The sequence below is a fragment of the Phacochoerus africanus genome, chromosome 6, assembly GCF_016906955.1.
Source record: "Phacochoerus africanus isolate WHEZ1 chromosome 6, ROS_Pafr_v1, whole genome shotgun sequence".
Lineage (NCBI taxonomy): Eukaryota > Metazoa > Chordata > Mammalia > Artiodactyla > Suidae > Phacochoerus > Phacochoerus africanus.
In genome coordinates, this window is record NC_062549.1 from 130,065,176 (window position 1) to 130,078,514 (window position 13,339).

The 13,339-nt window shown below is 47.3% G+C and overlaps 1 protein-coding gene across 3 annotated transcripts in view; it reads left to right on the forward strand.

Moving 5' to 3' along the window:
* ODF2L (outer dense fiber of sperm tails 2 like) overlaps positions 1-13,339 on the forward strand; it is a 362,976-nt gene that overhangs the window by 316,529 nt on the left and 33,108 nt on the right. Inside the window, exon 1 of one of the 3 annotated variants that reach the window (XM_047785400.1) lies at positions 9,524-9,708. The exons of 1 other annotated variant lie outside the window; for it this stretch is intronic. The gene's annotated coding sequence lies outside the window, so the exon portion shown is untranslated. Of the gene's footprint in view, positions 1-9,523; positions 9,709-10,079; positions 10,274-13,339 lie in introns of those variants that run through there. One more of the 3 variants, XM_047785399.1, reaches the window with a different exon arrangement.

A 13,339-nucleotide genomic window follows, 5' to 3' on the forward strand; every position in this document is an offset into this window, starting at 1 on the left:
GAAAGCCCGAGATTCCCGGGCAACCGGCGGTGGAAGGGCAGGGACATGGTGGGACCCCCAGAGCGCCATCCCTTTGCCAGGAGGCCGAGGGTGAAGCCGGCCCGGGAGCCGTGGGTGGGCTTCGTTAGCCTTGCAGCTTTCCAGGAGTGTCCTGTCCCCTCTCCTCGGACCCTTTCTGCTGTGAAGGTGGAATAAAAGCCCTTCCGCTAGTAAAGCTTCGCGGGAGAGGAACCGAGGACCGCTTCCCTCTGCCCAGAAGTGCCTGGCACCGTGCTGACCGCAGCAGCGACGAGTGACAGCAAATGACGTGAAGATGTCCACCTGCAGTTAAACGACGTGAAAGGCTGGACAAGGTCCACGCCTCGAACATGGGCTGCGGGTTTTGATGCCTGGTCCGCAAGTGCTCTCTAAACAGCAGCTGTAGCTATTATTACCCATGTAATCATCACTCACTGTCATCTGGGGTCCCCTTGTTCCTCAGAGACCTGCACCTAACTGGCCTTTGTCTGTGTCGATTCCAGGGCTTGTGGAAGACCGAGCCCCCACCCCAGATTTTTGCAGCTGCCTGCACACTTGACTCCTTAGAACTCCGTTTTCCTAGATCCGCATGTGTTGCTTCTGTGCTTCACGTGGTTCAAATGCAGTGTTTTCCGAAGAAACCAAGCAATGTAGACTTGATTGAAGCGTTCACAGGGGAAGCTGAAGAGGAATTACGTCGCGGAAAGAAAGTTTTTTACATCACTGAGGGCATCCGCATTTAAAAGACAATCTTCTACGCTGTGGAGCAACAGCAACGCCCGAGCCCAGGTTGCCTCGGCCTCTTTCTATCCCGAGGGCTCTTCCTCGCTCTCTTTTTCTTACTTTCAAGAGCAAATCCAGCCAACTAACCAGCACAGCAGAATCCCTGCCTGGCTCAGCCCCAGCCCATACCGGCCCTGAATCCCGGCACCACCCAGAACCACACAGGGCTGGAGGGTCAGAGGCCCCCCTTCACCACAGATGTTTAAACCTCTTCGGAGATCCAGGCCCCTGGCAGCTCTGTCTGGAAAGCTTCAAACATGCCAGCTCATCTTGACTTCACCTCTAAATTCAGAGTCAAAATACGAATTCTTTTACCTTCCTTTTCTTGTGACCTGTCACTTCTCTTCCCTAGAGTTGCTCTTTCCCCCGAAACTAGCTGGGCAGAGCTAAGGTCTCAGCATTCATCCCATGGTCCACAGCTCCGGCAACCTACCTGGATCCCAGTTTTTTGAATAACCTCCCATTGGGATTATTTCAGGAGTTTGGGCTTTGGCTTTTTTGAAAATGCCAATGAAGACCTGCTTAAACTGAGATCTGCTTTCTTTATTCCTTGTTACTTGTAAATTCTTTTCATGTCTCCTCTGCCTGTCTCCATATTTCTCCTCTGCCTTTCTCTGTTCTCAAAAAGACTAGGGGGCAACTTAAAAACAGTATTAGTGTGCCTCTTTTAATACATAGCTGTTTTATTTATTTATTTTCTCTATTAGAAAGTAAGGGAGGCATTCCTGCTGTGGTGCAGGGGGTTAAGAACCCTGCTGCTGCAGCTTGGGTCACTGCACAGGTGCAGGATCGATCCCTGGCTGAGTGCAGTGACATAAAGAATCTGGCATTGCCACAGCTGCCAGCAAAGGCCGCAGGTGCAGCTCGGATTCAACCCCTGGCTGAGGAACGTGCATATGCTGTGGGTGCAGTCATTAAGAAAAAAAAGTAATGGGATGGTTTTTTTGAGTATGAATTCTTTAGAGAAAAAGGAAAAATCAATCACTTCTTAATAATGCTGTAACTGGTGATTAAAAATACAATAACTTTAAGAACAAAAAGCATGCAATAGATGATACACTTTTAGCTAAGTGCAAAGGCTTATATTGTAAAAATGTTAAGAATATTTTTGAAGCAATGGTGATGAGAATCTGACAAAACTTTGAAAAGAAACCTTTCAAGAAGCATTTTGTCTTTTCTAATCAAGAATAAAAGAATTTTTCTAGTATTATAATTTATCTTAAATATCACTATATCACATGTGTTTTATCTCCACACGGATGAGTTATTGTAATAGATTACAGCAATGAGTCCTTGTTGTAGATTTCTTATTAAGCAGGGGATATGAAGGCCAAAAACATTAAAATTCCAGAGTCTAAGAATATGTTGAAATTTTCTGCCACTTCTGTCTTTAATTATAAGTTTTCACTGGCATTCATCTTTAATCCTACATTGCAATAATTATTAGAAGCAGTGGTTAGATGGTTTCGTGATTGGGCTTTGAAGTTAGACTGCCTGGATTGAAATTCCAGTTCTGCTTTTTACTGGCTGTGTGGCCTTAGGAAAGTTATTAAACATCTCCATGCCTCAGTTTCTACATCCGTAGAATTTAAGTAGTACATAAAGTATTTACAGCCATGTCTAGGTCGAGAGTCAGCATTTAATAAATACTAATCCATATGAATTACGGGCTTCCTCCAGTGCGGTTGGCACCTGCTTGGGCACTGTTAATTGCCTACCTGAGAATTAGGCTCCTTCTCTTTCTTTCTGGCAGAGCCTGTCTTCCACTTCAGAGGTCAGAAATGCCTGCTGCTTATTTTTCCCAGCCTCCATCAGGCTGGGGCACCATGTAAGCTGTCCCCAGCTAATCATCTGAGGAGTAGATTAGCCCCCTAGCAGGAGGGGCATGAAGGAGAAGGAGGTGGTGGTGTTGGGATCATTCACAGCAAAGATTTTCCTTCCTGAAGAAAGAGAAGGGTCGAGGAAAAGCCCGCAGTTCTTTCCTGTCAGGGTGCCAGAGGCTGAGGGGGCCTCTGGCCGTCGGATGGAGGGCGAGGAGGGCAGCTGAAGAGTGAAGGGTAGCGGAGCAGAAAGGTAGGCAGGGCTGCGCTGCTCAGACCCCTGTCAGCCGAGCCCTAGGGCAGCGTCTCTCTTACCGAGTAAGGGGAGCAACACGCAGCTTCTCTAAGCCGTCCTTGGGGAGGGAACCTGGTCTTCCTGCCAAAGCTCTCGCAACTGATACAGAAAATAGCATTGGAGTTCCCGTCATGGCGCAGTGGTTAACGAATCCGACTAGGAATCATGAGGTTGCGGGTTCTATCCCTGCCCTTGCTCAGTGGGTGAAGGATCTGGCGTTGCCGTGAGCTGTGGTGTAGGTCAAAGCCGCGGCTCGGATCCTGCGTTGCTGTGGCTCTGGTGTAGGCCGGTGGCTACAGCTCCGATTCGACCCCTAGCCCGGGAACCTCTATATGCCGTGGGAGTGGCCCAAGAAATGGCAAAAAGACGAATAAATACATAAAAATTGGCTATGGAATATAATATACTATTTGTCCCATATATGAATTGCTTTTCTTTAGTGTATGTTAATACTTAGGCTAAATGCGACAGTGTTCACTTAACTGGATTTTTGCAGGTTGTGGTAATTACCAAGATCATTCCTAGTTTAGAGGGAAAAGTGCATTCACACATGCTATTACCTTTTTTTCTTTTAAGTTCATGTCTGAAGACGCCAACTTCTGTGGAAAAGAGATAATCAGATCCAGCAATGTCACTCCTTGGCATTTACTCAAAGGAGTTGAAAATTTACGTCCACATAAAACCTGTACCTGGGTGTGTATAGCAGTTTTATTCATACCTGCCAAAACTTGGAAGCAATTGAGATGTTCTTCAGTAAGCAAATGGATAAATAATCTATGGCACATCCAGACATAGGAAAATATTCAACTCTAAAAAGAAATGAGCTGTCAAGCCCTGAAAAATCATGGCGGAAACTTAAATGCATATTACTCAGCGAAAGAAACCAATCTGAAAAGGCCACACACTATATGAGTCCAAATATATGAAAGAGCAAAACTCTGAGGCAGTGAAAAGACCAATGGTGGTTAAGGCCTTGGAAGGAGGGAGACGAACAGGCAGAGCACAGGGGATTTTCAGGGCAGTGAAAACTCTACGGCAGTAGAATGGCGCCTGCACGTCACTATGCATTTGCGGCATTCCGGTGGAACGCACACCACCAGGACAATGATGTGTTAATATAGGTGCATTTGTTGCAACGAATGTTGCATCTGGTGGGACATGTTGATGATGGAGTTTATGCATGTGCGCAGCAGCAAGTTTATAGTCTGTGCCTTCCTCTTCGTTTTGCTGTGAACCTAAAACTGCTCTAAAAATCCATTCTTTTAAAAAAGAGAAAGACAATCATTCTAATTGTATATCATGTGCTTTGCACCTTAAAACAACCATTGTTTGCTAATACCCACCATTTAGAGGATACTTCAGATTTATCAGAGAAAGGGCTATATGTTCTACATGCATGACCCCGTCATCACAACAATTCTGTCAGATAGGTAGATGTACTCTTTAATTTTTCAAGGGAAAAATAGAGAAGTAAACTAACTTGCCCAAGACTTGTAACTAGAAAACATGGAAACAGATTGGCCTGGTTCCAAAGCCCTTGCTGCTAACCATTACGTTACCAATATGTTACACAATGTTACCAACATGTTATGCTATGTGACAACCCATTTCAGCCTCACCCAGGCTTATTCCCAGCCTGGCCACCAATAGTTTAGTTAGTTAGTACACACCTGGGGCAGTTGCCTTTCTGAAAAGCAGTGACCTCTTTTTCAACAACTGGTAGCTCCTTGCCCACCACTATAGGCTAAATGTTCTGTGTTCTCCCCAAGTTCATGTTTGAAAACCCCGATCCTCAGTGTGATGGTATTTGGAGACAGAACCTTTGGGAGGTGTAGTTACCTGATGGTCATGAGAGTGGACCTCTCATTATGGGCTTCGTGTCCTGATAAAAAGAGACAGGAGAAAGCTCTCTTCCTCTTTTCCGCCATCCTGTGTGAGCACACAGCAAAAAGGCAGCCATCTGCAAACCAGGAGGAAAACTCAGACTAGGAATTGAATCAGCTGGCATCTCGATCTTGAACTTCCCAGGCTCCAGCACTGGGAGTAATAGCTTTCTGTTGTTTAAGCCACCCAGTCTGTGGTATGTTTGTTTCAGCAGCCCAAGCTGACTGAGACACCCACTAACACTCATAATAAGAGTCATGCCTGTCTGTTCCCTGGGACTTTGCTCAATTCTTGTTTGACTTGACCTGTGGACAATCACTCTTACTAAAGAGGACTTCGTCTAATTTTAAGACTTACACAATGCTGCAGTAATCAAGAGACTGTGATGTTGGGATATGTTTAGGTTATTGATTGTTTGAATAGAATAGGCAGCAGGGCCAGAGCAGTACCTGCAGTCATTTGACTAAGAGGGAGCTTTAGCAGTGGACAATTGATCCTGGTGTCCCTACAGCGAAATGGAAGCACAGCCCGCCGGGATCCTGCTTGATCTGTAGAATGAAAAATTGATAGATCCGAGGAAGAGAAACCTGGACTTTATCACCTTAATGGAGATTTACAACCTCTTGTCATTGGCTTCTTAACTCCTGGCTAATAAAATGGGAAGGGCAGTTGGCAGCCTCTGGAACTACTTTGTCTATGGAAAGAGTAAACCAAGAGCAGCGTCTTATTCCTGGGCAAATTCTAGTGATTCGTGCCACCAATCGAAGACTCGAAAAATGCAGGGTGATGATTTTCACCACGCTCCTGTTTAACCCGCTGCATGGCCTGTGTAAAGACGAGTCATCTAAAATACTGACACAGGCGAAGGAGCACAACTCCTCGCACTTAGTGTGGATATCATGCCAACAGATGCATTATACATGGAACGACCAAAGTTATTCACTTTTATTTGGGAAAGAGGGACTGCGGGAGAATGCATTGCTTTATGAAATGTAAGGCTCTATTAATTCTTTAGCTCCCTGTCACAACTCAGTGTGCAGGAACCAGGATGATTTCATCACCTGATGGGACATCACTTTTGTCACTTCATTTATGATATTGTGCTGATAGGACCTGGGGGTCAGGAACAGCAACACCAGAGATGCCTCGTGTAGTAAACTGCCTTCCCATAGATGCTGTGGACCTTGACACTGTCCCAGTCAGAGGTGGATGCTTTACTCTTTCCCTCAGGTTCGAGCTGAGCTTCTTATACAAGAGAATGCAGCACAAGTGATTCTGTGGCCACAGGTCTGCAGCTTCTGTCTTTGTTCCTCAGGACACTTGCTCTTGGAATGCAGCTACCATCAAGAAAAGCTCAGCCTGGTCCCATGGAGAGCCACAGAGACAGAGTGGAAGAGGTCCTGGTCTCCTGAGTGCACCCACCAAGTCGCCGGCCACACAAAGTCATCTTGGATATTCCAGCCTCAGCAGCAATCTGGTTGCAACTTAATGGGAGACTCCAGCTATTGCCACGTGGAGGAAGGAAACCATCTAACTGGACCCTGCCTCAACTTCTGAAAGTAGTTCTGAACAAATAATACAGTTGTTGTTTCAAACCACTAAGATAACACAGCAAAAGAAAACAAACAAACAAAAAAATAATTCACAGAACACATGCAGTTCAGGGTGGGGGATAAACTCTATGGCAGTTCAAGGTTCTGCTACCACATTGAAATTTCTTGAGTCCAGTGGTCTGGGATATACTCGGTTATTCCCTCAGAATGAAAGTTATTTCACCTTTTGCATCCCCTTGGATCAGTGTATCAGCAGGGTCATCAATACAGCTGCATTCCCCAGGGAACAAGGCTGTACCTTGAAAGTCAACTGGCTCACAGGTCTAGCACCTCAGGTGAGGGATTCAAACTGCTGGGACCTGGATGGGTTCCCCTCTCATCTGGGAAACTGGGTTTTCTCTACAGTACCTGGTTTTCCAAGAGATGGAAGCAGAACCTGCTAGTTCTCTCAAGGCCAAGGTCTAGAACTGGCCTAAGACCACTTTTACTACATTCTACTGCTCAAGTTCAAGATGAAATAGACTCCATTTGTGATGTGTGTGCAGGGAGGAGAAGAATTCTTTGGAGGCCATCTTCAGAAACAGTTTATTACACCATTGAATGTTTGTGTGTGTGTGTGTGTGTTTATCTTTTTAGGGCTGCATCCAGGGCATATGGCATATGAAAGTTCGCAGGCTAGGGGCTGAATCAGACGTGGCTCTGCCACGGCTACAGCAACATGGAATCTGAGCCATGTCTGTGACCCACACCACAGCTCACGGCAACACCGCATCCTTAACCCACTGAGTGAGGCCAGGGATCGAACCACATTCCCATAGACACCAGTCAGGTTCATCACTGCTGAGCCACAGTGGGAACTCCCGCACTGAACTATTTTTTCTTTAATTTTGCTAAGTATTGCTATTCATTTTTATTAACCTATTATTTCACTGTTATTTTTTACATTAGAGTATACATTTGTTGCCACAAAGAAGAAAAACACAATTTTCACCCAATACTGCATTGTCGCAGCCTGCACACAGATGTCCCACTAATGCATTTAATGTTCATTAGGCATCTGATGTTTTAAATGCTTTATATTGGAAGTTTGCACACTATGTTCCGTGGGCCAGATCCATCCATCCTGGTACTTATTTTTGTGAATAAGGTTTTACTGGAACACAGCCAAGGCATGCGTTTATGTATCCTTATGCCATCTTTTAGGAAACAGTGGCAGAGTGAAGTATGACAGAGCCTGTGTAACTCACAAAATCGAAAATATTTACTCTGTGGTCCTTTACAGAAAAAGTGTGCAGGCCTCTGCTTTAAATTATACAGAAATTCTTGGTGGGTTGTTTCATAGGTGGTCAAGTGTTTAATGATATTTGGGGAAATTGGAGTTTGGGGGTGGGATGGAATGAATATTTTTTTTCCCATTAATGTAAAAATGGAATAAGGAATCTTTCTGGCCAAAAAAGTTCACTATCCAACCAGCTTTCAGGACTCTATTAGATTTAGAGGATGAGTGATGCTATTTTTACTTTACCTGGACAACACAGTTAAAATAGTCAATTTCAGAATCTTATATAACCATTTTGAGGTTTTGTGAATGTTTCCTCTTGAACATCTTATAAAGGTGGTAACTTTTTTTTTTTGTCTTTTTAGGGCTACGCTCATGGCATATGGAGGTTCCCAAGCTAGGGGCTGAGTTGGACCTGCAGCTGCTGGCCTACACCACAGCCACAGCAACTTGGGATCTGAGCCACATCTGTGGCCTACACCATAGCTCACAGCAACACCGGATCCTTAACCCACTGAGCGAGGCCAGGGATTGAACCCGTGTCCTCATGGATACTAGTCAGATTCCTTTCTGCTGAGCCATGATGGGAACTCCAAAGGTAGTAACTTCTAAAATCAACACTATTCAATAACAAGAACCTAGTTCTGCATACAATTATTTTTCTAATTATGACAAGTTAGCAAGGTTAACTAGAATCCTAGTGTAGTGCTGGAAAGGACCTCAGAATTATGTTCCTTGCCCCAACTCTGTCCTTATCCTCCTCCTTTGTGTGTGTGTGTGTGTGTGTGTGTGTGTGTGTGTGTGTTTTGGAGGAGAAGACGAGCCTAGTGAAAATAGCTGACTTGCCAAAGGTCAAGATTCATCAGTGAAGAGAGTAGATGCTAGATCCACAGCCCCAGTGCTTTTTAACATTTGCATGTGTGGGAGTTTCTGTTGTGCTGCAGCGAAACGAATCCGACTAGTATCCATAGGATGCAGGTTTGATCCCTGACCTCGCTCAGTGGGTTAGGGATCCGGGATTGCTGTGAGCTGTGGTGTAGACCAGCAGCTGCAGCTCCGATTGGATCCTTAGTCTGGGAACCTCCATATGCCACAGGAACGGCCCTAAAGAAGCAAAAACAAAACAAAACAAACAAACAACAACAAAAAAGCATTTGCATGTGTGGAAGTTATACGTGTTGTGAGCTTTTTGCTGGATGATCACAGCGCTGGGAAGGGCAGAGCTCTGCTGGATCCTCAATGTAAAATACTCTTTAGTGAAACTAGGAAGAGGTACGCTGTGGTGCAACTGCTCGGTTGATAGTTGCTCTATTTGTGAACCTAACGTGATGTAATTTTAATTTCTGACTTTAGGTTGAGGCATGGTATAAATTCTTTTAAAACTTTTCCAAATAGAATCTAGTTATGTTCACTTTATAAACCGTATCAGCTGGCTGTGGCACAGATACAATCTGAGATGGGAAAGGTGGCTTAGAGAGCACAGCCTGGCCCCTTCATTTAACAGGAGAAATCAGAGGCCTAGGGAAGGACCGCATATAGAGAGTGGCACCAATCATTCAGAAGAGCTTCCTTCCAGCTGTGGCTGCCTTGGCTTTTACAAATCTCTCCCTTTAAAATGCAAGAGCAGGGCAGTTCCAGGCCAAGTGTCAAAAAATTCGGACCCCATCGGCTTTATTTCGCTTTCCTGCTGAGCTCTGTTAAGAGTTTTGCTAACCACGCACAGGTGCAGCCCTTCCCGTGAAACAGAAGGTTGGAAGGGAGTGGAAAAGGTTTAGCTCCAGCAGCCACAAAGAGAGAACGCCTGGCCCGCCCGGGCCCCGCCCCCTCCCCGGCCAATCACAGTACACGCCGCCCTCGCTGTCCCGAACTCGGCCAATAGGCTGCGCCAGCTGCGAGCGGCGGCAGGGGCGGGGCGGCCGTTGCCAGAGAAGCCGCTGGCTGGTTACTAAGTCCGTCCTGGTCTCGCTGGCGCCTCGCCGGCCCTTCTCCCGCTACCGGCGGGTGTAGGAAGCCGCCTTCTCCGGCCTCGAGCCCTGCCTCGTCCATGGCGCCGCGGCCCGCACCCGGAACGCACAGGTACGCCCGCGGGGACTGGCACTAACGTCCGCGGAGCGCAGGCCTCGCGGTCGCCGCGGGCCGGTTCGCTGCGGGGCGACGGCGGGTGACGTCACCGTACGTGCTGACGCAGCGGCGGGGGCGTCGGCGCGCTGTGGGAGGGCCGCCGGGCGCGGGGTCGTGACCCTGGGCTACCGGGGTCCAGGGGCGGGGCCCTCGCGCCCCCCGGAGTGGCGGCCGTTTCTGCTGGTAGTTCGCGCCCTCCGCGACGGCCTGCGCTGGGGACAAGCGGCGGGGACGGCGGGGTCCGCGGGGCAGGCTCGGCGCAGCTGGGCGCGTCGGAGCGGGAGCGGGCGGGGCTCGGCGGCGTTTCTCTCCGACGGTGCTCGCAGGGGTTGCGCTGGCTTCTGAGGGGCCGCCGCATCACATGTACTCCGTGCCCCGCTGGACTCCGGGGCCCTGCAGTCAAGGGGGCTCAGGAAACCCCTCCTTCTCCGGGTTCCATCGAAAACCTCCCAAAGTGTGTGGCTGCGCCCTGGCCCCGGTTTCCTTACCTGCAGACGGGGACCGAAGCAGCCGCTTTCGAGTGGGTGTAATGCACGGGCTTACGGGAAGCAGTGTCGGCTCCGAGTGGGTGGTCAGCAGGGGGAAACCGCAGCCGGACCGGCTGGTCCTGGGATAAAGTGCGTGCACACACTGTGTGCCTTTCACCTCACACCCAGCAAGGTCCCAGGTGTTTGTGAACGAACGAGGCTCTCGGAATAGTTTTAAGCACCACTTGGTTAGTTATGGTTAAAGGAAGAGGCTGCAGAAAGACTGCTTTTAACATGAGTTTGCTACCTTCTGCCTGCAGTAAGATTGGCAAACGGTCACGTTTGTCATGGTTCTTAACAGGCAGATACCCATTTTTTTGCTTCTCTTCTAACTTCACAATTGTTGTGTATTAACAGCATAGTTTTTGCATCTCAAACATCTGAAGGTATGAGAAAACGGCTTTGTTTACATTCTGCTAATGCCCGTGCTGCGTCTGTACAGGTGAATGAGACCCACGGAGCTGGCACAGCATCCACCCCTTGGGCACAGTTCTGTTAGGAGTCAGTGACTGTTCCCTTGGGCTCCGGTTTAGTAGAACTCAGTCCAGTTTTGACTACATTGAAGATTTGTAATAATTCTGGAAAGAGTGGATTTGGAAGAATTGTTTTGAAGATGAGAGTTGGCTCTATGCACACAATTCAAACCTGCAAGTCGTTGCAGGAATGATGGTCGACTCAGGGTAATTTTTTTTTTTTTTAAGATGAAAAAAATTAAAGAGAAGGCCTGGTGGTAAAGCAGCCACAACAGAGTGACAGAGAGGGGCCCGAAATTAAGCAAACTAAAATACCCCACCTGTGAGTGTATCTACTTCATTCTGCCCACACTTCACCATGGCCTTGGCTTAAAGGTTTGAGGCCAAGCATGTCAGGTGGCTCATAAGGCCTGAGAACTGATGAGTCTGGCCCCGTTTAATAAGCTGCTGCTGGATGGTTAAACTATGTTTGGTTTACCTGAACTCTGAGAAGGAAGAAATAATACATCCTTTTAAAACTGGTCTAAGTTAATTTTGGTACTTAAAGGGATAAGCTATCATTTTCTGGAACTTAGGTGTGAAGCAGTCCGTTCAGATGATCATGGGTAAATGAAGGGTTAAATCTGATTGCTTCTTTCTGTTCTGATCTCTTGCTGTTCCTGCATTCTCATTCTGTATCCCTTCATTGGTTTTCATGTTTTGGTCACCATGGGAACAAGTTTAGATTTCTCAGGACCCTATTAACCTGGTTCACCGCTTCTGCTCTCTTCCATCTGCCCAGTCCCTTTTCCACAGTATCACTGGATTCATCTTTTAAAGGTGCCCTTCTGACCTGTCATTCCCCTGCTTAAAATTACATAATTTCCTTATGTCTTAACCTTTAGGAAAAAGCCCAGATTCTGGAGCTCGGCAAACAGCAGCTGCTTTCAGTGTTTCCATTCTCATCTTCTGCCCCATGCCTTTGAAATGTTCTGTCAGGACACCCTGCTCTTGCTGTACTCTGCCCTCTGCCTGGAGGGCCTTCTTCTGCTCCCTTTGCCAAGCTCAGGCCTGTCGGCCGCACTCTACTGAGGATCCGTCTCCTCTGGAAAGTCTCCCAAGATCCTCCCATACGCTTTCACAGCCATTGACACACTGGATTTCATTTTATTTTTTGTCTTTTTGGAGCCACACCACCAGCATATGTAAGTTCCCAGGCTAGGGGTCTTAATGGGCCTGCAGCTGCTGACCTACACCCGAGCCACAGCAAAGCCAGATCCTCAACCCAGTGAACAAGGCCAGGGATCAAACCCACATCCTCATGGATACCAGTCAGGTTCATCAGCACAGAGCCACAAGGGGAACTCTGGCACGCTGGATTCTAGTGTTTGCTCACTGTCTGCTCTCTCTTTAGACTTGCAGTCTGTGCCTTCAAGGAGTGCAGCCTTTTTTTTTTTTTTTTTTGGTCTTTTTGCCTTTTCTTGAGCTGCTCCTGCAGCATATGGAGGTGCCCAGGCCAGGGGTCCAGTCGGAGCTGTAGCCACCAGCCTACGCCAGAGCCACAGCAACGTGGGATCCGAGCTGTGTCTGCGACCCACACCGCAGCTCACGGCAACACCGGTTCCTCAACCCACTGGGCAAGGCCAGGGATCGAACCCGCAACCTCATGGGTCCTAGTAGGATTTGTTAAGCACTGCGCCACGACAGGAACTCCAAGGAGTGCAGTCTTATTCATCCTTCATTTCCCTGTACAAAACAGTTTTCATTTAACATAAACTGAATCTATGAAAGTGTTGTTAAAACCTGACTAAATTAAGGCAAGTTTGTATGTTACTTTGGGTTGTGTAGATTCTTATATTTTAGTATCCAATGGGCTTTTGGTTCCAAACTGAGCTGCACCTCTTCCTTCCTTGTCATGTTGGGAAAGCTGCTTAACCTTTCTCAAACTTGGTTCCACTTCTGCAGCTTTCGATGTTAATAGCAGCATGGTTGGGGTTATTGTGAAGTGAGCTGATAGGATCAGGCAGTGCTCTGTTCACAAACGGCAGCGTGTCCTCCTGTGCTGAAGGGAAGGAAGATGCTTATCTGATAAAGGATGCTGACTATTCGCGGTCAGGACAACATTCTGTATATCTTTGGTCCAGTCTTCTTCTGGGTCAGTGGGCTCTCCGTGGGGCCTGCCTCATCTCACGCGTGTTCTAGTTTGGAGAATAAATGATTTGGCCACCCTAACTTAGCTGCTAGAACCTAACCCATACCTCTCACTGCCTTAAGTAATTTTTGAGCGCAGAGGGTGATGGGTATATTTGCCCTCACAGATTTAGGAGCAGGTGTAGAGGAGAACTAACATGAGCATTCATGGAACAATTCTAATCGGTATGATTCTGAGAATAGTATTAGATATTTAGGGTTCTTGGCGGGCTGGATGGGTCAAGGGAACCTTTTGAGAAGGAGGGGGACGTGGCCCTTGCAAATAGGTAGGTATCCTGTATTTACAAGTCAGGCATGCTTGCTGGCAACTTTTTCCCCCTATTATCCAGTGCGCAACCTTTTTTTTTTTGTCTTTTGTCTTTGTTGTTGTTGTTGTTGCTATTTCTTGGGCCGCTC